The sequence below is a fragment of the Oryctolagus cuniculus genome, chromosome 12 (assembly GCF_051225735.1).
Source record: "Oryctolagus cuniculus isolate XC-2025 breed Fujian yellow rabbit chromosome 12, ASM5122573v1, whole genome shotgun sequence".
Classification (NCBI taxonomy): domain Eukaryota; kingdom Metazoa; phylum Chordata; class Mammalia; order Lagomorpha; family Leporidae; genus Oryctolagus; species Oryctolagus cuniculus.
In genome coordinates, this window is record NC_142878.1 from 82,876,507 (window position 1) to 82,900,766 (window position 24,260).

Below are 24,260 nucleotides of genomic sequence, written 5' to 3' on the forward strand. Positions count from 1 at the left end.
TACTATAAATGATTTGAAAGCATACTTACACTGGAAAATTCAGAAGGTGGCATTTTGGTTTTAAAAAATGGTAAGACCCAAATGAAGGTATTTGGCCTTTAAAATTTGGCAGGGTGACATGGAAACCAAGTAACAGTTCTCATGTTTTACTAAGAAACCTACTCATCACTCCCTACCATCTACCACCATTAGGATCTCTGCTACTCTGTAGTCATCACTTTGGTATTCCTTTCCTCCCATGTTCTCATCACCTGCCATGAGCCTTAGAATAAGCAAATTTATACCCAGGGCAAGTTGCCATGAATTCCCTTAAGCATATCTTGCCAGTCCATAGAGGAAATCATTTTTTAAAAACGTTAATTTATTTGAAAGGCAGAGTTACAGAGAAAGACGTAGAAACAGAAAGAGAAAAGATCTCCCATCTTCTGTTCACTCTCCAAATGGCTGTAAGAGCCCAGGCTGGGCCAGGCCAAAGCTAGGAGCCTGGAACGCCAAATGAGTCTCCCACGTTGATGGCAGGAGGCAGGACCCCAAGCATGTGGGCCAACTTTTTTTTTTTTTTTTTTTTGACAGGCAGAGTGGACAGAGAGAGAGAGAGAGACAGGGAGAAAGGTCTTCCTTTGCTGTTGGTTCACCCTCCAATGGCTGCCGCGGCCGGCGCACTGCACTGATCCGAAGGCAGGAGCCAGGTACTTATCCTGGTCTCCCATGGGGTGCAGGGCCCAAGCACTTGGGCCATCCTCCACTGCACTCCCTGGCCACAGCAGAGAGCTGGCCTGGAAGAGGGGCAACCGGGACAGAATCCAGTGCCCCAACCAGGACTAGAACCTGGTGTGCCCATGCTGCAGGCAGAGGATTAGCCTATTGAGCCACGGCGCCGGCCTAATCCAGGGATGCTAAGTCCAGTTCCTCACTTATGCTAATGCCAGCTGACCAGGCTGGTGGGCTGCTGGGGAGGTTAGGAGGCTGGAAGGAAGGAGCACTAAGCACAGTGGTGTCTTGAGTGAAGTCCTCTTGCCTCCTGCTTTGAAAGAGATCTCGGGCTGGCGCCGCGGCTCACTAGGCTAATCCTCCGCTTGCGGCGCCGGCACCCCAGGTTCTAGTCCCGGTTGGGGCACCGGACTCTGTCCCGGTTGCCCCTCTTCCAGGCCAGCTCTCTGCTGTGGCCAGGGAGTGCAGTGGAGGATGGCCCAAGTCCTTGGGCCCTGCACCCGCATGGGAGACCAGGATAAGTACCTGGCTCCTGGCTACAGATCAGCGCGGTGCGCTGCCTGCAGCGCACCAGCTGCAGCCGCCATTGCGGGGTGAACCAACGGAAGAAAGGAAGACCTTTCTCTCTGTCCACGCTGCCTGTCAAAAACAAATAAATAAAAAATAAAGCAAAAGAAAGAGCTGAAATCTCTGGAATAACCAGACACCTAGCTCTTAACCATGGAACTAGGGGGTCTAGGTTCAGGTGCAGATCAGCAACATAACCAATGACATAACCTCAGAACTACCCTGCTTTGTATCTTTAAGTTACATCCTAGAAATTTATAGGCTACACCAGAGTATGGATTTACATCATACATTTTCAAACCACAAAACATTCATCACACTGGAAAAAAATGAAAAATAGATTCTAGGTATAGCAGATAATCCATAGCCTTCAGTGCCGGCATCCCATAAGGGTGCCAGTTCAAGTCCCAGCTGCTCTACTTCCAATCCAGTCCCCTGCTAACAAGTCTGGGAAAAGCAGCAGAGGATGGACCAAGTGCTTGGACCCCTGCACCCACATGGGAGACCTGGAAGCAGCTCTGGGCTCCTGGCTTTAGACTAGCCCAGCTCCAGCAATTACAGCCATTTGGGGAGTGAATCAGTAGGTAGAAGATATTCTCATTCATCTTCTCTCTCTCTGTATCTCTGCCTTTCAAATAAATAAATATTTTTTATTAAACTTTTATTTAGTAAATATAATTTTCAAAAGTACAGTTTATGGATTACAATGGCTTCCCCCCCCCCATAACTTCCCTCCCACCCGCACCCCTCCCATCTCCCGCTCCCTCTCCCATTCCATTCACATCAAGATTCATTTTCAATTATCTTTATATACAGAAGATTGATTTAGTATATATTAAGTAAAGATTATCAGTTTGCACCCACACAAAACATAAAGTGTAAAATACTGTTTGAGTACTAGTTATAGCATTTTTTTTTGACAGGCAGAGTGGACAGTGAGAGAGAGAGACAGAGAGAAAGGTCTTCCTTTGCCATTGGTTCACCCTCCAACGGCCACTGTGGCCAGCGCGCCATGCTGATCCGATGGCAGGAGCCAGGTGCTTCTCCTGGTCTCCCATGGGGTGCAGGGCCCAAGGACTTGGGCCATCCTCCACTGCACTCCCTGGCCACAGCAGAGTGCTCTTTAGGACATGTGCTATTCTATGAGTCTGCTGGGTATCCCACTTCCCATGTTGGATCGTTCTCTCCCTTTTTTATTCTATCAGTTAGTATTCGCAGACACTGGTCTTGTTTGTGTGACCCCTTTGACTCTTAGACCTATCAGTGTGATCAACTGTGAACTGAAATTGATCACTTGGACTAGTGAGATGGCATTGGTACATGCAATCTTGATGGGATTGTATTGGAATCCCCTGGCACATTTCTAATTACACCATTTGGGGCAAGTCTGATTGAGCATGTCCCAAATTGTACATCTCCTCCCTCTCTTATTCCCACTCTTATATTTAACAGGGATCACTTTTCAGTTAAATTTCAACACCTAAGAATAAATGTGTGTTGATTACAGAGTTCAACCAATAGTATTAACTAGCACAAAAAAAAAAAAATACTAAAAGGGATAAAGTATTAAATTGTACATCAAATAAATAAATCTTCAAAAAAGAAAATGTAGATCCTATAAGGAATGGCTCAATATCTGTGATTAAAGGAAAAATATCAAGAGATGACATGTCTAAGAGTATATCTGCCCCCACACTCGGTCTTGAATATTTACATATTAGAATTATGAGTCTTGTCCCCACGATGTAGACACTCACTAGAGCGAACACAGAGGCAGGCTAACTCCACCTCGTCAGGAGCACCTGGCCATGCACATTCCCAGCCGCTGGCAGCATGGGTTGCTGATGGCTCACAGCTGAGCCCTCTTCAAGACCAGCCATTGGCTTCAGCGCTGCTCCCTAGGGCAGCCTGGATTCAATGTTCAGCCAAGGAGGGACATGAAGCCCCACCCTCCCTTGGCTCAGTCCCCATAATTACAAAGGGCCATTCAAGAGCAGATAATTAACTAAGGATTGAATGAAGTGTATTTTTCTAGATTTTGTGATGCCTATGGTATTTGTTGGCATGCATATTTATTATTTATCATTTATTTTGACTTCTATTGTCATTTTCTAAATACACACACCCATTCATAAGTTTGCCTGCAATTTTTTTTTAAACTTTTATTTAATGCATATAAATTTCCAAAGTATGACTTATGGATTACAATGGCTTCCCCCCCATACCGTCCCTCCCACCCACAACCCTCCCCTTTCCCACTCCCTCTCCCCTTCCATTCACATCAAGATTCATTTTTGATTATCTTAATATACAGAAGATCAGCTTAGTATACATCAAGTATGGATTTCAACAGTTTGCTCCCACACAGAAACATAAAGTGAAAAATAGATGATTTTTTTTTAAATGATGATGAAATCAGAGCAGACCTATTGTCATGTTTAATCCCAGTGAGAGTCAAGTTGGGAATTGATAATTTCTTTCTTTTTTTTTTTTTTTTTACAGAGGATCAGTTTAGTATGCATTAAGTAAGGATTTCAACAGTTTGCACCCCCATAGAAACACAAAGTGAAATATATTGTTTGAGTACTCGTTATAGCATTAAATAGCCTTGGAAACTCATGACTGGAGCATAGGGAGATTACTGATGCCATAGACAGGAGTGTCAATTGGTAAAGTCAACAACAGGAGTCACTGTGCACTTACTCCTCATGTAGGATCTCTATCCTTAATGTGCTGTACATTGAGATTTAATGCCTGCAATTTTGAATTTGGGGACAGGGTCTTTCCCCTTCCTTCCAACCTGTATAAGCTTCAAGCCCCCAGCAGCTGCTCCCAGGGTTGCACTTTCTCCAGTGGACAATGTTCCAAGGTCAGAGGGGAAGAAATCTTGAACCTGCCTCCTGGCTCCACTCAAGGACCCTGGCAAAGGTGTTAAATTTTGTCATCTGCAGTCACAGCCAGTTGATTAGACTTTGTGCTAATTTAAGGGATGCATTACTTCTGGAACTTCCTTCTATATGATTGCCAAAGTCTACCTGGAACCTGGGATTATTGAACAGAGGTCAGAGAATAGAGAATCCTGTTTTTCCCCAATTTAGCTTAAAATGCAAACATTTGGGTTAAACCTTCAGCATAAGTTCCTTTAATTTCCCCCTTTTTGTGAGGTATGATAGAGGGGGAAACAACAGAATTTGGGTGGGGAAGAAGGAAAGAAAAGAAGGAGCAGGAAGGGGTGGGGAGACAAATGCAGACCATTCCCACCGATGGAGATGGGAGGATAAAGCAAAACCACGCCTGGGACAGAGAACACAGAACCTCCCAGACGCACACTCCTGTTCCCTTGCCATCAGAAGCAGAGGAGCCCACTGGGGCTGTGGGTTGAAGGTTGCCACGTGCACCTGCCAGTGCGGGCAGCTCACGCTGCATGATTTATGAAGTGTTTTTGAGCACAGCCCCACATCTTTTCAAGAAGGTTGGTTCCCCAGGGATTCGTTAATCAAGGAGCACTGTACAAACAGCACTTCCTGTGGGATGTTAATAGTGTCTGTAAGCAAGAGAGAGAGCAGGGAGTCATTGTTTCGTGGAGAAATTAGCTCACAGCTAAAACAGAAAACTTGCTTTGATGTCAAAAGGATCTCTTTGTTAACAAGTGGACAAAAGCAACTTTCTTGTGTAAGCATTTAGAAATTTGAAGACTGGGCGCTGTAACTAAAAAACTAAGTATGTTCTCGAGGCTCCTAGGTCTTTCACAGTCAAGGTTGTATTAGGATGACAAAGCAAGAAGTTCTACCAACCCCAGGCTTTGGTTGTTTAATTATGTGAGTTGTTTATTGATGTGGATTATGCTGCAAATAGGAAAAAAAAAACAAAGTTTTTAAAAAGTGTTTTTTTGTACTCAGGACACAGAGAGAAGAGACGGGGACTGTGGCATGCCATCTGTTTCTCACTCCCCGACTGGCTTTCAGCCCTTAACAGGAGGGGTGGGACCAGAAGTAAAAGGAGCTGTGTGAGGTGGTGTGAGGTTGGGAGCACAAGCAATGCTGTTGGAGACCTGGGAGACAAAGAACCCTGCAGAGTTGGGGACAGGAGAAATCCTGCAGGCTTGGGAGCCTCAGGGGCTGGTGCTCCCATGGTGCACTGTCAGCAGAGCAGCACTGGCAAGTAGCTGGGCCAGTAAGATATTAAAAAGCAGTCATAGCCATGGGATAGCATAGGCGAGAAAGCCTTGTGGCAACTGAAACTGACAGAATCATGAGCCAGATGCCGTTTTGGCCATATGGTTTATTTTGCCTCATTTCCCTTGACCCACAGCCTAATCTAGATCTTAGCATTTTTAAAGCCAGGATAAAAGAGATCCCTAGGAAAATCAGAGAAGAGGCAGTATTTCTCCGAAACCTACAACTAACTGTCTAGGTAGTTCTCTCCAAAGACAGGAGTCACTTCTGCTGGGAAAACAGCCCAGAGCAAGCATGCCACACTGGCCACAATGTAGGGAACCAAATTGTGGTACAAGACCAAGGGTCCAGGACTCTCAGAGCCTAAATGCAAAGAGAACTGAGACAGATTAGGAGGTAGATTGTCCTGTAGATACCGACACTTTATTAAGACCACCAGGGCCAGGGCTGGTGCTGTGGTGCAGCAGGTTAACGCCCTGGCCTAAAGATCAGGCATCCCATATGGGTGCCAGTTCAAGACCTGGCTGCTCCACTTCCAGTCCAGCTCTCTGCTATGGCCTGGGAAAGCAGAAGATGGCCCAAGTGCTTGGAGACCTGGATGGGGTTCTGGGCTCCTTGCTTGTGACTATCTGGGGAGTGAACCAGTGGATGGAAGATGTTTCTCTGTCTCTCTATGCCATTCAAAAAAAATAAATCTGAAAAAAAAAATGCAGCTGGGGCCAGTGCTGTGGCATAGCGGGTTAATGCCCTGGCCTGAAGAGCCAGCATCCCATATGGGTGCCGGTTCAAGACTCGGCTGCTCCACTTCTGATCCAGCTCTCTGCTATGGCCTGTAAAAGCAGTAGAAGATGGCCCAAGACCTTGGGCCCCTGTACCCACATGGGAGACCCGGAAGAAGCTCCTGGCTCCTGGCTTTGGATCGGCACAGCTCCGGCCATTGTGGCCAATTGGGGAGTGAACCATCGAATGAAAAACCTCTCTCTCTCTGCCTCTCCTCTGTGTAACTCTTTCAACTAAATAAATAAATATTAAAAAAAAAAGACCACCAGGGCCAATCATCATCCACTGGGGGGCTTCAGCCATAGCCATATATTTCTCAGAGTTCTGGAGGTTGATAAGTCCAAGGTCAAGGTGCTGGTAGATTCAGGTCCGGGGAGGTCTCCCGTGTTCTGATCTTGCATGGAGAGAGAGGGCTTGTGATCTAGTCCACGTGGCTCCCTAACACCAACCACCACCTGCTATTTATTATGAAGGTCTTGGGAAGCACTAAGGGCTGAGTGTTTGCATGCCTCCCTTTATAGGTTCACATAGTAACCCCCAATGCAATGAAGGGGAGTGGGAGATGGGGGCTGCAGGAAGTCATTAGGTCATGCAGGTGCAGCCCTCATGAAGGAATCAGTGCCCTTGTAAAACAGATCAAAACTATAGGAAACAGGTTTCTGTTGGGTGCGAGCCTCCCAGTTTATGGTGTTTTTCTTACAGCAGCTTCAAAGGACTAAGACCAGAGGGAAGTTTTGGTTTAAATCCCCAGTGCAGAGCAACAATCTTCACACCCTGGGGATAGAAGCTCCTGTTGTCCAAATGTCACCTGGGGACAGTCTCAGTTGCCACTGCAGCTGAAGCCTCAAGGTTGTTTTCAGGAAACACGGATATTCAGAGCGGCAGACAACATGATGCCCACACAGCAGGTGTTTTTGCGCCCCATCAGAGGCACCTGTCCACACAGCAAACTTCCAGCTTTAAGGATGGACCAAAATACACCCGATTGTGGAAGGGGAAGTGGGGCAGGACATGTCCCAACAAACAGCCCTTACTAAGAAAAGGCTCCAAGATAACAGCTCATTAAAAATATTTCAGCCAAAGTGAGATGCGAAGGCGCTTCAGGCCTCCTGCCCTTGCCTGGGAGATAGGTATGTTCTGTGGGGAGGCGGGGAAGTGCTGGCAAGAACCACTGCACTAAATTACAAAGTCATAGCTCCCAGCCATAAAACATATGAATTCCCTCCATTTGTCAGCTTGTCAGAAATGGAATCCTGATTCCACCCTGTCAATGTCAAACCTTTTCTGCCTAGTTAACACTGCCAGGTGGATGCAGGGAAGAGGTGAGAGTAGCATGTGCTAAGTGCCAAGGGAGGATTGCTTAGGAAAAGCATATTAACCCTTTCTTCCTGTTCCAGCTCCTAGAGCAGATAGAACAGGTGGACCTAACTGGCACAGAACAAAGTCCGTTGAATTCCTTAGAAAGCTATGCAAGCAGATGCCACTCTGTGGTGCCAAGTGTTAAAGAGGGTTTTCTAACCAGCCCAGGGGAAGGCAGACGGCAGGTTTGTTTTAATGAAACCAAGCTCTTGTCTTTATTCCACAGGGATTTCAAGACACCCCTATCTAGAGTAAAGACAACAGGGTCCCTCTGGAGTTTACAATTTAGGTTCTAAATGTACCACACAAGGGTAGAAATGAAGTTACAAGGATCTTGTCAAAACAGTAGTACCCATCAAAGTTACTCCCCTTCACCACATTCTCTCTCATTTCCTGATCTTCAGGGCTACTTTGCGTTTCTTTATTGTACAATGGAATGGGTATTTTACCAGGAGACCAAAGAACTGCACTTCAGTTCTGTTTTTGCCATTTATCATCTGTGTGATGCTAGGCACACCAGTGATCTATCCTGAGCCTTCACCCTCAGGTGAGACAACTCTGTGGCAGGTCTACCTCACAGGTAACCATAGGACCCTGCGCTGTCATCAGAAGACACTGGCCTCGTAAGGGACTGAAGGAGCTGACTAGGGAGGTAGGAAGAGATACAAACTTGGATGAGACTCAACCCTGAGCCCGGGGAATTCCTGGTGCATCCACTGTGTAGGAATGTGCTCTGTAGACTAAAAGCACTTCAGCAAAATAAGTCACTTTCACCTCCTCTTACACAAACTTTCACTATTCCCTAAGAATCTTGCTAAGCCCTATTCTCCTGGACAGTTCTGGTCTACTTCCCCTCCATTCCAACTCCTTCCTTTCAACTCACATCTATTTATGGTTTCCAAATGAGCTACCCTTGCAAGTAGAGAAATTCCCAGCTTCTCTTTTAGGTTGATCTTCCTTGAACATATGCTGTGGAAGGGGCAGCTCATCTCCTTTGAGACTCTACTTTCAGAGCCAAGACAGAATTCTTGAAGCAACATGAGGCAATTTTTAGATGTAGCTGCTAGGAATTCAGAATTGGGGCACTGAGAGAGACCCTTAGTGGGTGGAAGCAGCAGCCCATAAACCTGCAGCTTATGAAGAGTGAGCCCCAGGATGGAGGTTTGTGCCTTTGACGAATGTGTTCCCAGAACCAACCCAGTGACTTCCTGAAGCTCTTTCTTACACTGTTTTATTTTTATTAGCTAGAGTTGAGTTTGTGTTTTCTCCTTCTGAAAAACCGATCTCCTCCCAAACATGGCCTGGGAAGTAGCCTGCCAGGTCCCAGATGTCTGGGGTTAGCAACAAAACACATGTCCACGTTCTGCAGCATATGAAGCCATAACCTTTAATGGAAAAACATTAAAAATCTGTTTATGACTCAACCCCGTATTAACAGCAAACCCTTGTAAAGAAGCAATTGAACCAGTGTCAACAGAATTACTGTGTGCAAAACTGTTTAAAAACCATTTGGTCAAAATCAGGTCAACATTTTCATAAGACACAGAGCTGGTCCTGTTCATGGTAGTGCCTCAGTTTCCCTGTAATACTCCCTCTGTCTGTATTTCCAACATTGGACATTAGACCTCAGCCCACTCAGCATTGGCCTTGAGGCCTGCTTGAGCCCAGATTCACTCCCCTCTTCCATAAACACAATCCCCAGGTGGAGTCCTATCAGACATTCTTTTTATTTAATACATAATTATTTAATAACTAGGAGAAAACAGGCCCAGGGTTGGCATTGAGGCCACAGAGGAGAAACAAAACATTTAATACTCTCCAGAGCTCTATGGACAGCAGAAGAAACCTACCTTCAAATGAATACCCAAAATACCATGTGTCATGTGCAGCTTGTCTGTTCGAGACAGAGCTAGTATACAGATGAAGGTGACTGAAAACAGTGGGGAGGAAGACAGCAAAGTCTTTCTAGAAAAAGCCGGCTTCTGAAAACCACACCAGAACTTATCATGGAAATAGGGTAAAGTTTGATGAGGAAGAATGAAGGTCATTGGAGTGAGAGGAACTGGAGCTTCCTCCTGGACCATGACCCTCCAGCTCCATGGCCAACACTGAGAGTCCACCACCACCCAGCCTCCTGCTTGACAAATTGGGCCCCTGGATGGTACTGGACTCAGCCATGCTTTCCACTTCTATGGATTCAGTGTTTGGGGTCTTTGCCTAAACTTCCTGAGGCCCTCAGCCCCTTCCACCATCTGACGTTCTGAAGTCCTGTCCATGGTCCTGATTTATTCCTTCCTATGGTTGGGATCCTATTTTGTGATCCTTGCCAATTCCTGAGTTACATCAGCGAATGATTCCTGTGTGGATATGGGACTGGGGGTAAACTGGGCCCCGGACAATGAAATTTCAATGGGATGGAAAGAGAGTGCACTCCCAACATTTTGAAGAATGTGCCTCGCTGAGTGGAGTGGGGAGAAACCTAGAGGTGACGTTTACATTGGTAAGGACATTATTCAAATATCAACTTCCCAGGTATCCATGTCACATAAAAGCATCAAAGGCACAGTCTATCCTGACAGTGCTGAGACCTTGTCCCACCACAGGTCAGAGTTGGGCAACATTCTCCATCTCCAATTTGTCCTAAGTGAACCAATGTGCAGAACTAACGAGGTCATCAATTTTTCTTCCAGCTAATGAACTCGTCAAGAAGGTGTGATGCAGGAAGATGATGAGACAAGCAACCAAACCTGATTAAATAGTTTCATCTTCATCAAAGAAGCAGACCCAGAGCTGAAGCCCCATTACTCACTGGAAAGGCCTAATTACACACAGGGGGTTGTATCAGTGCCACCCGGCTCTTCATCCAACTAGCTCTCCTCCTTCAGATACAGGGGCTGTACTGGACCTTGGAATGGATGCTCCCTTAATCCAACAGCTATTTATGGACAGTCTGCTCCATGCCAGATATGGGCCAAAAACAAAAGATGGAGATGAGGAAGACCTTGTCCCTTCCTTTGAGTAGTTCATGGTTGATCAGCTTGCAAGAACAAGCAACTGAAATATGCTATGCAAATGCTCTCCCAGCACTGAGAACAAAGTGCTGTGGGCATAAAGGAGAGAGGGGTGGAGATGGAACCTGGGAAGACTTCTCATAGGATGTTATCCTCAAATTGGGCTATCAGGCTGAGCACTATTTTGATTACGGAAGAAAGAAGGAAACTGATAGGGCAGCCCGGACAGAGGGAAGGGCTTGGGCAAGAAACAGCTCTCTTCTACTGAGCTTCACAGATAATAAACCATCCATAGATATTGGTTAGAAATGAAATAATCAGTTCTCTTGAAGTAACCCAAACAAGGTCAGTCATACCCATAACTGTCAGGATTCTAATCTTGGTGGGTGGATTTCAGGATCACTTTTCCACTCACATCCTCCTAACTGTATGTCACTCACTTATTTCCTTTAAAAACCTTTAAAATCTTTTCAGGACTTATATGATCCCACTGTCCCATATGAGAAGCTCTGAAACAATGTAAGACCAAAGGTTGGTTTTTAAAGTAGACTCTACAACAGTTATGCAAATAAAATATTTTGTGGGAATATAGCCCAACAGTAGAGCTGACCTGCTCATTTCACAATGTGATCACTGGCTGCATTTGAGAACAAACATACCTGGATCTGGTGAAGTGGTCCAGGTGCAGATAAGCTGCTGTGGGGAAGAGTCCTAAAGATACAGGGACCACGAGAAAACAAGTAGAGACATTTTCTTTCAGCAAACAGTACTGAGATGTCTGCTCCCCTCAGGGTCTGTTCCAGGACCCAGACTCCTGCCAAGTTGTCACTATTCATTCTCTAGTGTATTGTCACCCTCTTCACTATGGATGTTTTATTGCTACCATGTCCGGGTTTCAACAAAAAGGGTAAAGCAATGTGTAGGGGAACATAAGACCCCTATAAAAATGGCCAACATCTCATCAGTACACTTTGTGTTCACGAACAGCCACATCACTACACTTCACTTGGAGAGGCTGGGGAGCTCCAGGCAGTGACAGCCACCTCTGTTCCTATGGAAGAAGGAGGTAATGGGCTTTGAAGAGAGGCTATAGTACCCTTCACTGTCCATACCTCTGGTCCCTCATCTCTGTTCATCCTTCCTCCAAGGACAGTTACTCAAAGTTCCATTCAGTCCTAAGTCCAGAATCTCCAGGGGATACCTGGTCTTCTTGGGATCACACATGGTGGCTGAAGGTGTGTAGGCTAAAGGACACAGCATCTGTCCCAACTCTCATACAGTGATGGGTCAGAATCAGAGTCAGCACTGCAGCATGGAAAACAAAGAAACAGTTAAATCCCATTGAGGGAAAAAAATGAAGGAAATTTTTGTCCTGACATGGAGGATGGTCTCCGATGAGACCCTGGATATGTTCATCAAGAAAGATTTCCTGGCATTGACCTCTAAATATCCTTTCTTGTACTTCATCCTCCATGGCCACATCTGAAGTGGGAGTTGAGAATACACCCTTCCTGGTGGCTGAGTGCCTTGCACAATGGCTCCCACTGCTGCTCACTGGGAAGCCTCAGGATGCGTCAAGGCTCGCACAGTCATGTGCTTTTCACAGACCTGGTTTGTGGTTTCTCTGGCAACACTTGGAAAGCAGGTGTCTGAGCTGCTTCTATTTAGTTACTTGTGCTCATGACCACACCCCCCAAAGTTTATTCCAGTTTCTAAGCCAAGTTGACCCATGTGTCTTTCTCTAATAGTGGCTCCCCTGGAGCCACAGGAAACAATGCCCATAGTTGAGACAGTAGTAACTGTCACTCTATCTTGGCCAAAGTCTTTGAGCAACAAAAATTTTTCCTCCTGCTATTTGGGTTAGAGAAGTTCTTTTTCCAACTTTTAAGTTGCCAAATTTCTAGGTGTCCTCTACTTGCTTCCATCTTTGCTCACACTCCTGCGTAAAACTCATCTCTTGCAGTATCTTGCTAAAAGCAAAGTCAACACACCTTAATGTTCCGACTCTTGCCAACCTGTATAGATGGCAGCCTCACAGTCTGCCTTCAAATGACCAAGAGCAACAGTGTTACCAAGGACTATGGCATAGAACAAGGATTGCCAGCTTTTCATTCTGAGATATTTGCTTCTTCCTTAGTCACCATCTGACACCATCTGACACCTAAGCCAAAATACACTTCTGGGCCAGCACCGCAGCTCAATAGGCTAATCCTCCACCTGCGCCAGCACACCAGGTTCCAGTCCCAGTTGGGGTGCCGGATTCTGTCCAGGTTGCTCCTCTTCCAGGCCAGCTCTCTGCTGTGGCCCCGGAGTGCAGTGGAGGATGGCCCAAGTCCTTGGGCCCTGCACCCGCATGGGAGACCAGGAGAGGCACCTGGCTCCTGGTTTCGGATCAGCGCGGTGCGCCGGCCGCAGCGGCCATTGTGGGGTGAACCTACGGAAAAGGAAGACCTTTTTGTCTCTCTCACTATCCACTCTGCCTGTCAAAAAAAAAAAATCAAAATACACCTCTGTATTTTAGCTTTACGTCATGGCAGCATGCCAGATAGGGAACCAATTTCTACATGAATTCAAGTTAAGCTAGGCTGTGCCAATGAGAAGACCAAAAGAGGGAGTGGCTTCAAGAATACGGGCCTTTGTTTCTCCCTTTAACTGTTTTATTTTAAGCTTTATTAAACAGAACACATGCAGGAACTTTTGCAATGACTTACTAGAGGGCTGCCTCAAATTGAAGCATCATTTTCGGAGAAGAAGAAACCATGGCTGCAGGCACACGACTGACGTTTGGCTGTGTCGCGTCCTGAATGCTACACGATCACCTGGGACAGGGTGCTGAGCACGAGGACTTCCACGGAAGCTCAAGACAGGTATTTCAACTCTTCCGCCACTTCTTGAGGCTCTGAGAGCTTCATTTGCATTGGGGCCGCTTCTTAATCCCAGTCCAGAGCTCCCTTCTGCTGCTGTCCAGGTGCAGCAGCGTCACCTCGAAGCTGCCCCTCCAAGGCCTTGAAGGGTTCACCTTCGCTGCAAACCCTGGCTCCTTCACACGTAGTGCCCATGGACGCCTCAGCTCGTGCAGTGCTCAGTGACAATTTCCTCCACTCCTTCCCTACCATCCTCCAGCTTCTCTGCCGTTGAGGCCTCAGCTTTCTGCTTCCTCTTACCCAGAGCCATGGCGCCTACCTCCCAGGAGCACAAAGCTTGGCCCGCGGTGCCCACGTGGAGGCGGGTCCTCCGGCCACAGCTTTCTCTTTTCATTGCTCTTCTGAGCAATTCACTGTGGGTGGGCATTTCTCTTCCTGGAAGTCAGGTTCCTTCTATGGCATGTACCATTCCCTAGGCTGTGGTCATCATCTGTATAGGTCACCAGCGGTCTCAGCCTTGTCCAGGTACCAGCCAGGGGGAAGAAGAAAGAGATCTTGGGAGAGGCTTCCCTACAGTCCTACATTCAAGATGGGGAAATGGCATGTCTCTATCCAGCTCACATTCCATTAGAAAGAAGTATGCCACATAGGCAAGGGTGGGACATGCAGAGTAAACAAGATTGGCTGCAATTGTGATACCATGGAAGAAGAGGGGGATAGATGGTGGAAAGATGGCAGTTTCTGCAACACTGCTCAAGACTGCAAAGGTGTAATCTGTGGACCATTTTATACTGTAAGTTACTATTAGGCTCTAGGAAACCCATAATGGGTTGTAAACCTGTTTTACTCCCGACTATAAGCCTGAATGCTGCTTAACATATGAGCACATGGTAATCACTGATTAGAATGGAGTTAAAATCAGAAACAACAGCTTCTCACCACCTTAAACTATGAGTAAATCAATCTTTGCTTTCACAATAAAAGACCACAAGACTTATTCCAATATCTGGAAGCACATTCCCATGTGTGCAGACAAAGCTCTACCAAACTCCCATGTTCCACTGAGCAGTTTGCAAGGTTCACAACCACTGACAGGTCAGAACTGAAGGTGTATCAGGAATTCACTGTGATATGAAGACCCACCAGCAAATCTCAGCTTCTGCTAACACAGCAGTCCCAGAATCTTCAGCTGTGGACTAACGAGAGTTCAGTTTTGAAAGAAAATTTTGGTATCTCCATATCAGATTCCTCACTGCCTACAAGACTTTCTCTAAGCACCTTGCTTTGGCAAGCAAGGCTGTTAACTTTCCCATTTCAGTCCCAGCTCTTCAGTCCCTATGCTCCTTGAACCACCTGCTGGTTTCTGAGCCTACCCTAACCTTCCTTACCCTTACACCTGTGCAGGTACTCTCCACCCACCCCACCCCTCTTTGTCTGCAATCTCCTTCTTTATTTCTGTATATTTCAATGCTTCCCTTCCTAATAGTTACCACTTCCATCAAATCTTTCCTGGTTCTCCAGTATGGGTGCTTTATTCCTCCACTCTGGCATTTTCTTTTAAATTGTTCCTCCCTTGTGACATATTAGGCCTTGCCACATTTGCTAGATCCTCGATGAGCTCTATTCTAGACTAAGTTCTTCTCAGGAAGAGTGAGTCTTTGTTATCTCTTCATTGTTGCCATGCCTAGCCTAGTGCCTTGATACAACATGTACTCAAAGAAAGGTTGTTTGAATTGACTAATTTCAGAAATCTCAAGACACTGTGTATTCGTTTCCACTCAAGCTTCTCTTAGGAAAGAAAAAATATTTTCTCTGTGTGATCCAAAACTCTCATGTACATTCGTGATATAAGATTTTATACCAAAGGCATTGCATCCCAAACATAAAGTTGTTCAACTGTTCATCTAGCAAATATTCTTGGAGTAGCTCCCAGGTACTGGGAATTCAACACTGAATTTGCTGGACTTGGTCCTCACCCTTGAGGAGTTTATAGTGTAGGCTGACAAGAGAGCCATCAAACCCTCCCCTACCCACAATCCTTAGCTGAGGGTTCACTGTAGATTGGACATCACACCGTGGGGGCTGTGCATCTGCAGGGGTGAGGTAGGGGAGCAGCTAGAGCTTGGTCATAAAGAAAGGTCAGCATCTGATTCAGAGTCAAGCAAGGTTTTTAAAAACTCAACTAGTAAGCACCTTATGTTCCTTACCAACCAGGATGTCAGTCATTGGGAGGTGCAAGTCTTCAGAGGTGGAATTTCATGCTAAGGTCAAATAAGTCTGGAAGACTTCATGGAAGTAGAGGGATTTGTTCCTGATGTTGGCAACAGGATATGATGTGGAAACATGGAAAAGAGGAAGTAGGAGCACACTCCAGGAAGCTATAGAAGAAGGTATAGTGAGTCTAACAGAAGGAAAAGGTCAGCTTTGCACAAACAAAGCACTCACCCATTGTTTGTTTTAATTTCATCTCTCATGATGTGCAAAGTACTGGCAAGATGCTGGGAGGGTCTCACAGAGGCATGGCTCCTGCCCCAGAGGACTTACAATCTGCCTAAGTGCAAAAAGCAGCAGCAATCAAGGTGGTATTTCAAGGCCTGGTGCCCTTCCATTCTCTGCTAACTCAAACCAGGATGGACAGTGTTATCTCTGAGATAATTTCTGCTGCCTAGAGGTAGAGGGAGAACCAGAGAAGGCTGGTACCCACTAACTGCTTTATACCGTTAGACTGCCAATGCCTTCACTGACAATAAATGGAGATGTTCAGTAGAGAGCAGCATAACCAGCGGCAAGCAAATTGAATAGAGATCTAAGACTTCCTTCCCCCACTCCACACCTGGACGATTACTGGCCATCTCACTCCCTTTCTCAAACAGCTCTTCTTCCATTCTCCTTTTCTTGTGAACTGAGACTCATAGCAGTTAAAGATATGGAGTCACTCTTGGGATGCGTCTTATGGCAATGTCTAAAAGGATAATAAAATACCAGGCGAAATAATGAGTCACCTTAATTATCAAACTCCTTTGAGGAGAAGGAAAATTAGTCAATGTCAGTGAGACAGGACATGTCATTTATATAAAAAACATATCCCCTCTTTTTCCATCTTCCCTCTAACCCTTTCTCTTTCTGCTTGGACAGCAATTGTTAAAGGGGGCCATTTTTAGTTTGGGTCAAAATGCAAAATAAAAATCTTATAAGAGCCCATAAAATTCTACTAATTTCCTTTGACTTTTTCTTACTTGAATATGGTAAGTTACTCCACAAGGAACCCATTGTGCTTCTAAATTTTGATCAGAATTATTCTAGAATAACATACATTCTTAGGGATGACCTCCCGCGTAGTGAAGAGATCATTTTCTTGATAAGTCCCTGGACTCTCTTTTTGCAAGTCTGGCAATGTAGCTTATTGGCTTTGTAATATGACACACTCACCATTAGGGACTGAGCTAAGATCACCAAACTATTTCCCATGCATCCTTAGTTGAGCTTTGAATCACAAAAGTAGTAGAAGGCCCAGCATGATATCTTCTCTGAAATGAGCAATCCCTTAATTAAACAGAAGTAAATAGAGGTTACAACGTGTTCCTTAATTAAATAGATGTAAATGCCCCATCACTCTGCTTTCCACACACATCAATCTTGCATCATCTCATTTTCCTGTTTGCCCAGTGGAAATGGAAATTCTGAGGCACTATTTTGATCAAAATCTCCTGAGTGTGCCTGCCAAGCTGGGTGTTCAGTCATGAATATTTACCTTCTGCTTTAGAGAAATCCATAGCTAGTGCCTATTCTCCCTTACCTTGGCATCTGGGGGCTTGGGAATTATGGGGAAGCTGACACAACTGGATTGTCCAAGAGAAGTGGTCTCGCTTTGGCCCAGCAAAGCAACTTGACTCCTACCCTGGTGAAAACACTCCTGGAGGCACAGGTGAGAGATGCCCTGATATAAACGTCGACCCCTACCCGAGGGTCTCAAAGCTTCATACCTGCTCTTTTCTTTATACCCAGCCTCATGTTCCTTGCATGGACAGATTAGATAACCCAGGAGCATAGTGGAATTCATAGAATGTATGTCAAGAGTAACTTATGGGATGTGTGATGATTAATTTTCTGTGTCTCATTGGTAAGTCTGTAGAAAACACTGCTTTGGTCAAATCTGAGCCTGGGTGCTTCTGGGAAACTATTTTGTAGTTGTCATTAATATTTATAATCCGGGCCGGCAATGTGGTATAGGGGGTAAAGCTGCCACCTGCAGTGCCAGCATTCCATATGGGCACCGGTTTGAGTCCCGGCTGCTCCACTTAGAATCCAGGTCTCTGCTATGGCCTGGGAAAGCAGTAGAAGATGCCCAAGTCCTTGGGCCCCTGCACCCATGTGGGAGTCCTGGAAGAAGCTCCAGGCTCCAGATCGGCACAGCTCCAGCCATTGCAGCCAACTGGGGAGTGAATCAGTGGGTAGAAGACCTCTCTCTCTGCCTCTCCTTTTCTGTGTAACTCTTTCAAATAAATAATCTTTTAAAAAACATTTATAATCTATTATTTTTAAGTATATTACCCTGGATAATGTGGGTGGGTTTCATCCAATCAAGAAAAGAACTTGAGAGCAAAAACTGAAAGCCCCATTTGGGACCCTAGCCTGCTGGCCCATACTATGTATTTCAGACTTTCCAGCTCCACAATCATGCGATCCAATTCTTTGAAATAAATCTCCCTGCATGTATTACAAACTCCCATGTGTTTCATTTCTCTGGAGAGTCCTGAAGGATACACAATATCTGAACAGGTGAGACCATCCCATCTCCAATTCAGAAAGAGTAGCTCAATCCATCCCCAGCTCAAAGCAAGCAAATGAAACCTGTGAAAGCTCAGGCGGAGTGAGGGGTGGGTGGCAGGTGGAGAACCAGGTCCACAACACTCCACGTGGTGGCCTCATTTAGATGGCTCTGTCTCCTAGCTGGCTCTGGTGAGGCCAGCCATTGCTGCCTGTGGATTCAACGGTTATCGGAGGGCAACAGTGGGTTAACTTCACTTTAACTGAGTCAAACTGTTAATTGGAATGGAATCCATCTCAATTTATTCGTAGAAACAGTCCTGCTTTTCTGAGGCATTAGGAATAAATTGAGGTGGATCCTGTTGCAATTAGAATTTATGATTAAGACCACCATCTCGGGCAGACAAGCTAGGGAAAGCCATGAGCATTTGGCAATCTCTATGATGGAGGGGTCTTAAATGAAAAGGCTACTAGCTGGGGAGAAAGTCATAATGACCTAATCTCCCTCCTGATTTCTTCCCACTCCCCAATTTTCCAGCAAATTGACCGACATTTGAAGGTTAGTTTCAAGGAGCATTTTTTCCCTCAAATCACAGGATTTCAGAGGTGGAAGGAACCCTTTATAAATGAGCTAAGCTCAGAGAGAAGAAATACCTTGCTCAACAGAGAACTAGCAGGGGAGCCTTAGTCATCTTCCTCTGGGCAGCTAGGCGTGTCCTCTGCTTCAGCCTGAAGAACAAGTGAAATCAACAGTGGCAGCAACCCTCTTGGGCAGCCCTCAGCTGGTTCTCTCAATATCATTGCTGAAAAGCCATAATGTGTAACTTTTCACCTTGAATAGAGTCAAGGGGTACAAGGAGTGTGTGCCAGGAAGTTGCTTCCAACATTTGGAAGGAAAAAAAGAATTCCTATGTGTTAGGACCTATCAGGTGCCAAGCAGTCTAATAACAATGTTGCAGATATTATTAGTATACCTGCTACTGTGCTACCACTGTGCTAAGTACGTCACAATAAGTTTAACAACCCCATGGGGTATGACCTATTTCCATTCCCTATCTACACAAAAGGTCACAGAAGCACAGAGAAGGAACTTACAGCATAGCTGAAGTATGAACTCGGCAGTGTGGGGCTGCACTCAGTTCCCTTACTCCTGCTCTCACTTAGTCGTCATACTTTTATCATGGTGAAATTACCCTCTCCATTGGCAGACGAGGAAAGCGAGACTAAGGACAATCAAAGAGGCAGTTCAAAGTCAGTGCATCCAATGCTATTAGGCCATCTGCCCCCCAGGTACTGCTGCTACCCAGCTCACTGCTCACCTGTCTTCCGACCTCACCCTCCCTAATTCTTTGCTTGCACACCTGACTCTAATAAGGCGCTTTCCTGAATGAACCTTCTCAGGAACATTTCTCAGTAGCCTGAAATCAGTTCTTCCTTTGTGAAGAGAGCAGCTCTAAGGACCAGTGTCTTTATGTGCTCCAGGTCTGAGGTCACTGCCTCCAGGTCATCCCCAGCCACCTGCATTTCTCAGACTTCCTTGAAGTCGATCACCTTGTTGGATACAAAGCCTAGGGCCCATCCCAGACTCACATATCGTAAGCCCCTGGAAATCACCATGATTACTAAGTGCTCCCACGTGATTCTGCTCCTCCAGAAAACCCAAGGCGGCTGGATAAAACTGGCCTTATTGCCGTATCCCAGCTCCAAATTAAATGGCAACACAATGTCAAACGCAGCTTTGAATGTGTAGGCTTAACATCAGAAGAACTCTATCTGGCCTCCATTCTATTACTAAACTACCATACATTCAGTTAAGTAATTTAACCTCCCAATACCTCAGTGTCTGTCTCTGTATAGTGGGAATAGCAAGTTCATGGCAGTGTTCTCAGTAGAAGAGGTAAAGGGTATGTATGACATGCCTAGCACAGAGCCTGACATGGAGTGATGGATCCAGAAATGTCAAGTATTCATTTATTATCTATCTTCCAACCTAGGGAGCAGACGTTACAGGGGATTCAGCACTGTTAATTAAAGGCCAGTTGGCATCAGAGTCTTTAGGTGCCCCAGAAATCTTAGCACATATACCTCAGGGACCAATGGCTTTCAAGGTCTTACCTGAGCCTCTCAGAATGACTTCAGTTCCCATGAGGATTAATTCAGGTTAAACCCATTGACCTTAAAAAGCTCCCAGGAGTCCTTGAAAGCTGAGACTCAGGAAGGAGTGTCTATTCTTGGTTTCCTATCCTCCGTGCTGGGGTTTGAGCCTCTACAGCAGATACAGGTGTAATTTAATCAGAGCCACCACCCCAAACACTCAGACCCAAACCTGTGAGGGGGTGCGGTCACAGAGGCACCCACTCAGTCGACTCCACTTTATTCAGCCCCTGCGACTGCCCTCTGGATATCTGGCTCTGCCTTTCTGAAATTTACCACTTACCAGGTGGGACCCGCGAGCAAGGACCACGCAGCGCGGGTGGTCAGTGAGACAAGGCAGGGGCAGCCTCAGCGTGCCTCTCAAGGTCAGCTTCCAATTCAATTTCGAACGCTCAACACCGCCTGGGTCACTTAGCAGCAGCCAAGGAACACCGACTATGCATCATTCTCCTCCCCACTTCCAGGTGCACACCAGCCCCGGGGGCTCCTGTGCTGTTCTCAGACTCCGGACTGTCCTCCGCCTCCAACCCTGTCCCCTCCTTTCATCTGCGACCAGGAGCCCTGCAGTCATACATTTCCACGCTCTCTAGCACCTGGCATTGCACCTGATGGATGCGGCTTTTTTGGGGTGGATTCAGAACAGCTCATCCTTGAGTCCCTCCTCCCTGTGGTCCCACATATCCAGCCTATAGAGGTGCCTACAACTCTAATTTCTCTAAACTATTGGCCTATTCCGACCTCTCCTCCAAGATAGCAAACTTCCCCACACATGCTATGACATTAGTGTAAGGAAGCCCAAGTTCTTATTTAGGTGGTGGCGTGGGAGGGGGTCAAGTTGCCTTCCCTTATATAAATCAGGAAGTATCACTGTGGCAATGGGAACAGCCTCAATCAGCTTTTTGGTTACTGGCTGTTGTGTTTTTAACAGCAAACCTGTCTTCCTACCACCCACAAGTGAGCAAAAACCAACTGTTGACTTCGAGGGGTATTTTGTAAACTGATTGTAAGACCCAAAGAGTGTTATTAAAAATTATACATATTTTCAGTTACATATATTTCATTACAAGCAAAACTAACCAGTATGTAAAATTTGTTACTATTTTCCTGGATTTTATTGCTACCTGTTCTCTTGAAGTTGTTCCCATTTATCAGGTCTATATAGTGTGTGGATGGGTTAGCCCATTTTTCATCACTCTAGCAAATCCCTGAGAGAAGCTACTTAGAAAGGAAAGTTGATTTTAGCTCACTGTTCTGGAGATTCGCAGTCCAAGTCGGGAAGGGACATCTGGTGAAGCCAGGAGGTGGCAACGCAGGAGCTTGTGAGGAGGCAGGAGCCCACGGAGAGCCGGGAAGCAGAGAGAACAGCTGGGCCCACTCAGGCTTATACACCCAACTCGCTCCTGCGCCCCGCCTTCCGAGGGCACACCCCTAATGACGTAAGGACCTCCTACCTGGCCCAGCTCCTAAACACCACAATTGGATCAAGCCTCCGCCCTCCTAGCATCATCAACCACGACTTCTGGGAGCAAGGAAGCCAAGTCATGTTCAAGCCAATGCAGTGGACATGCTGCAGAACGGCGTGTGGCTACTTCTGTCTTCCGGAGTCTGCACTCAGTGACGTCACGTCGTCCTCGGAGCTGATATGGTGCGAGCATTTACCAGGGCAATGAGCAAGTGCTGCAAGCCAGAGCTTAATTTTTGTGGGAACTGGTTTGTAAGCACTTAGCAGCACGTCACGACCATTCCCCAGAGACCAACACGGTGGGCAGGTTCCCGTGTCTCAGGAGTTGGTGTGTCGATGGCATGGATGGCAGAAACATACACACACACAGACACGCACCTGCACACAAGCGAGTTAAGCATGATCCAGGGCGAAAGGGCATGCCTTAGTGGAGCAATCGGCAGCAGCTAGAAAGAGATGGTGAGAACCAGGTTACCCTAGGACCTGGCTGATAGCCTGTAGATGTGGGACACAAAAGGAAAAGATACATACAGAGGATTTGAAACACCTGCTCTTGCAGTGAGTCTTCCTTGATTAATTATTCAGAGCACTCTATCTGGGCCCCTAGTTTTAGTCTGTGATCAATTTGTACACTCACCTGAATGTGAGTTGCTTAACCTCACACTCTCTGTCTGATGACGATCATTATGGGCAGGTCAGACTGAATACATTTTGCCTCCAAATGTAGATTCTGAGAACCAGGTACTCAACCTGGTTAAAAATATGATAATAACAGCCTCTTCACTATGGACACTAAGTAAACTGTGTATGGACTTCCAATGTTTCTAGTTAGGCTCCCAGTCTTCATGGATAGGGCTGTCCTGGGTTGCTCTGTGGAACTTTAAACAAATTTAATTCCATCTTAATCCCTATGTTGAAGAGTGAAGAGCCCCGTGCTTTTTCAGTTTCAAAATTCTGTCTACACATCTATGGATGTATGTATAGATACCCACACACCTGCATGCAGAGATGAGTGAATCAAGGATTGTAGGGGAGAGATCGAGAGTGCAATGGAATGGGGGGGGGGGCTGGCAGGGACAGGTAGAGATGAGAGAAGGGGAGAGGAGTGAGAAATGGACACAAAGACAGTGAAGGTGGTGGAGAGCTGAAAAGGAGGAACTTCTGAAAGTGAGGGAGGTGATGTAAAGCAAGAAAAGGCAAAGGCAAGGGCAAACGTGTGGCTGCTTGGGATGCTCCCATCCCATATCACAGCACCCTGTTCAAATTCCAGCTGCCCCACTTCTGATCTAGCATCCTGCTGATGCACCTGTTCGAGCTCAATGGCTCCACTCCTGATCGGATTCCTGCTAATGCTGCTAAGGCAGCAGATGAAGACCCAAGTACTTGGGTCCCTGCCATTCACATGAGAGACCTGGAGTGAGTTCCTGCCTCCTCGCTTTGGCCTGGCTCTGGCTGCAGTGGGCATTTGGGGAGTGAACCAGTGGGTGGAAGAAACTGAGTGCTCTCTCTTCTCTCTTTTCTTTGCCTTTCAAATAGCTGAACATAAACATAGAAAAGAAAAGAAAAGAAAAGAAAAGAAAAGAAAAGAAAAGAAAAGAAAGGGGAAGGCAGGGAAAGATGAAGGAGAGAGCGAAGGGAAAAGGGGGCAGAGGGAGGTACTGTGAAAACCAGTTTGGGAGGAAGACTCTCATCAGAGACTCTTACAGTCTCAGCCTGGGCTTTCTCTTCTGTGAAATGGGGGCACAAAAACCTGCTTTAGAGGGCTTCCTGGAAAATTAGAGGAGGAGACAATGCATAAAGGGCAGTCCCAGTGTGTCCTTCAGTGCACAATGCATTTAATGAATATACAAGTGCAAGGGCCACACAGGTAGGCCAGGTGTCAGTGCAGCTTCTGGATCTTTCAAAGCACACACTGTGTCCACCATGTCTCAGGTTTAGCCTTTCTGGAGAACAGAGCCCCTGCCTCCACCCTGGGTAGGAGACAGCACCTACAGGGGTATTGGAGCGCAGCCTCTGGAGAGTGAGCCGCGGTTCCTGTCACTCCACCTGCGTGCCAGCGCCGGCAGCCACCGATGAACTTTCCACAAAGACAGTTTGCCTCACACGGCTCTCAATCCATAACCTTTACTGGTCTCCGTAGAGTCATTACGACCATTAGGCTGTGGACTCAGCTCTGCTTCAGCTCTTAAGTTAATACAACCGAGACTTTTTTACTTTCCTATTGGGAAGGCACATGCGCAATTTTAGTGATTTCTTAGATCATTCCATAAGTAAATCAAATATTCTTTCAAGCTCGGTTATCAAAATTGTGTCCTTTGATATCACGTCTTCCATCAAACTGCAGTAATCCAGTTCAACACATTTTAAACCTCTGCTCGCTCCTAATATCATCCCGACTAGATAGAGTAAT

General features: G+C 46.2%; 1 long non-coding RNA gene across 6 annotated transcripts in view; it reads right to left on the reverse strand.

The window, feature by feature from the left end:
* Nucleotides 1-22,389, reverse strand: part of LOC149123127 (uncharacterized) — a 189,872-nt gene extending 167,483 nt beyond the window's left edge. Inside the window, exons 1-4 of one of the 6 annotated variants that reach the window (XR_016218211.1) lie at nucleotides 21,636-22,386; nucleotides 19,330-19,457; nucleotides 18,889-18,963; nucleotides 16,897-17,010 (exon numbers count right to left, since the gene is read on the reverse strand). This is a non-coding gene — a long non-coding RNA (uncharacterized LOC149123127). Of the gene's footprint in view, nucleotides 1-15,682; nucleotides 15,846-16,896; nucleotides 17,011-18,888; nucleotides 18,964-19,329; nucleotides 19,458-21,635 lie in introns of those variants that run through there. The other 5 variants (XR_016218210.1, XR_016218213.1, XR_016218209.1 and 2 more) reach the window with 5 other exon arrangements.
* Between the last annotated feature and the right edge of the window lie 1,871 nt (nucleotides 22,390-24,260).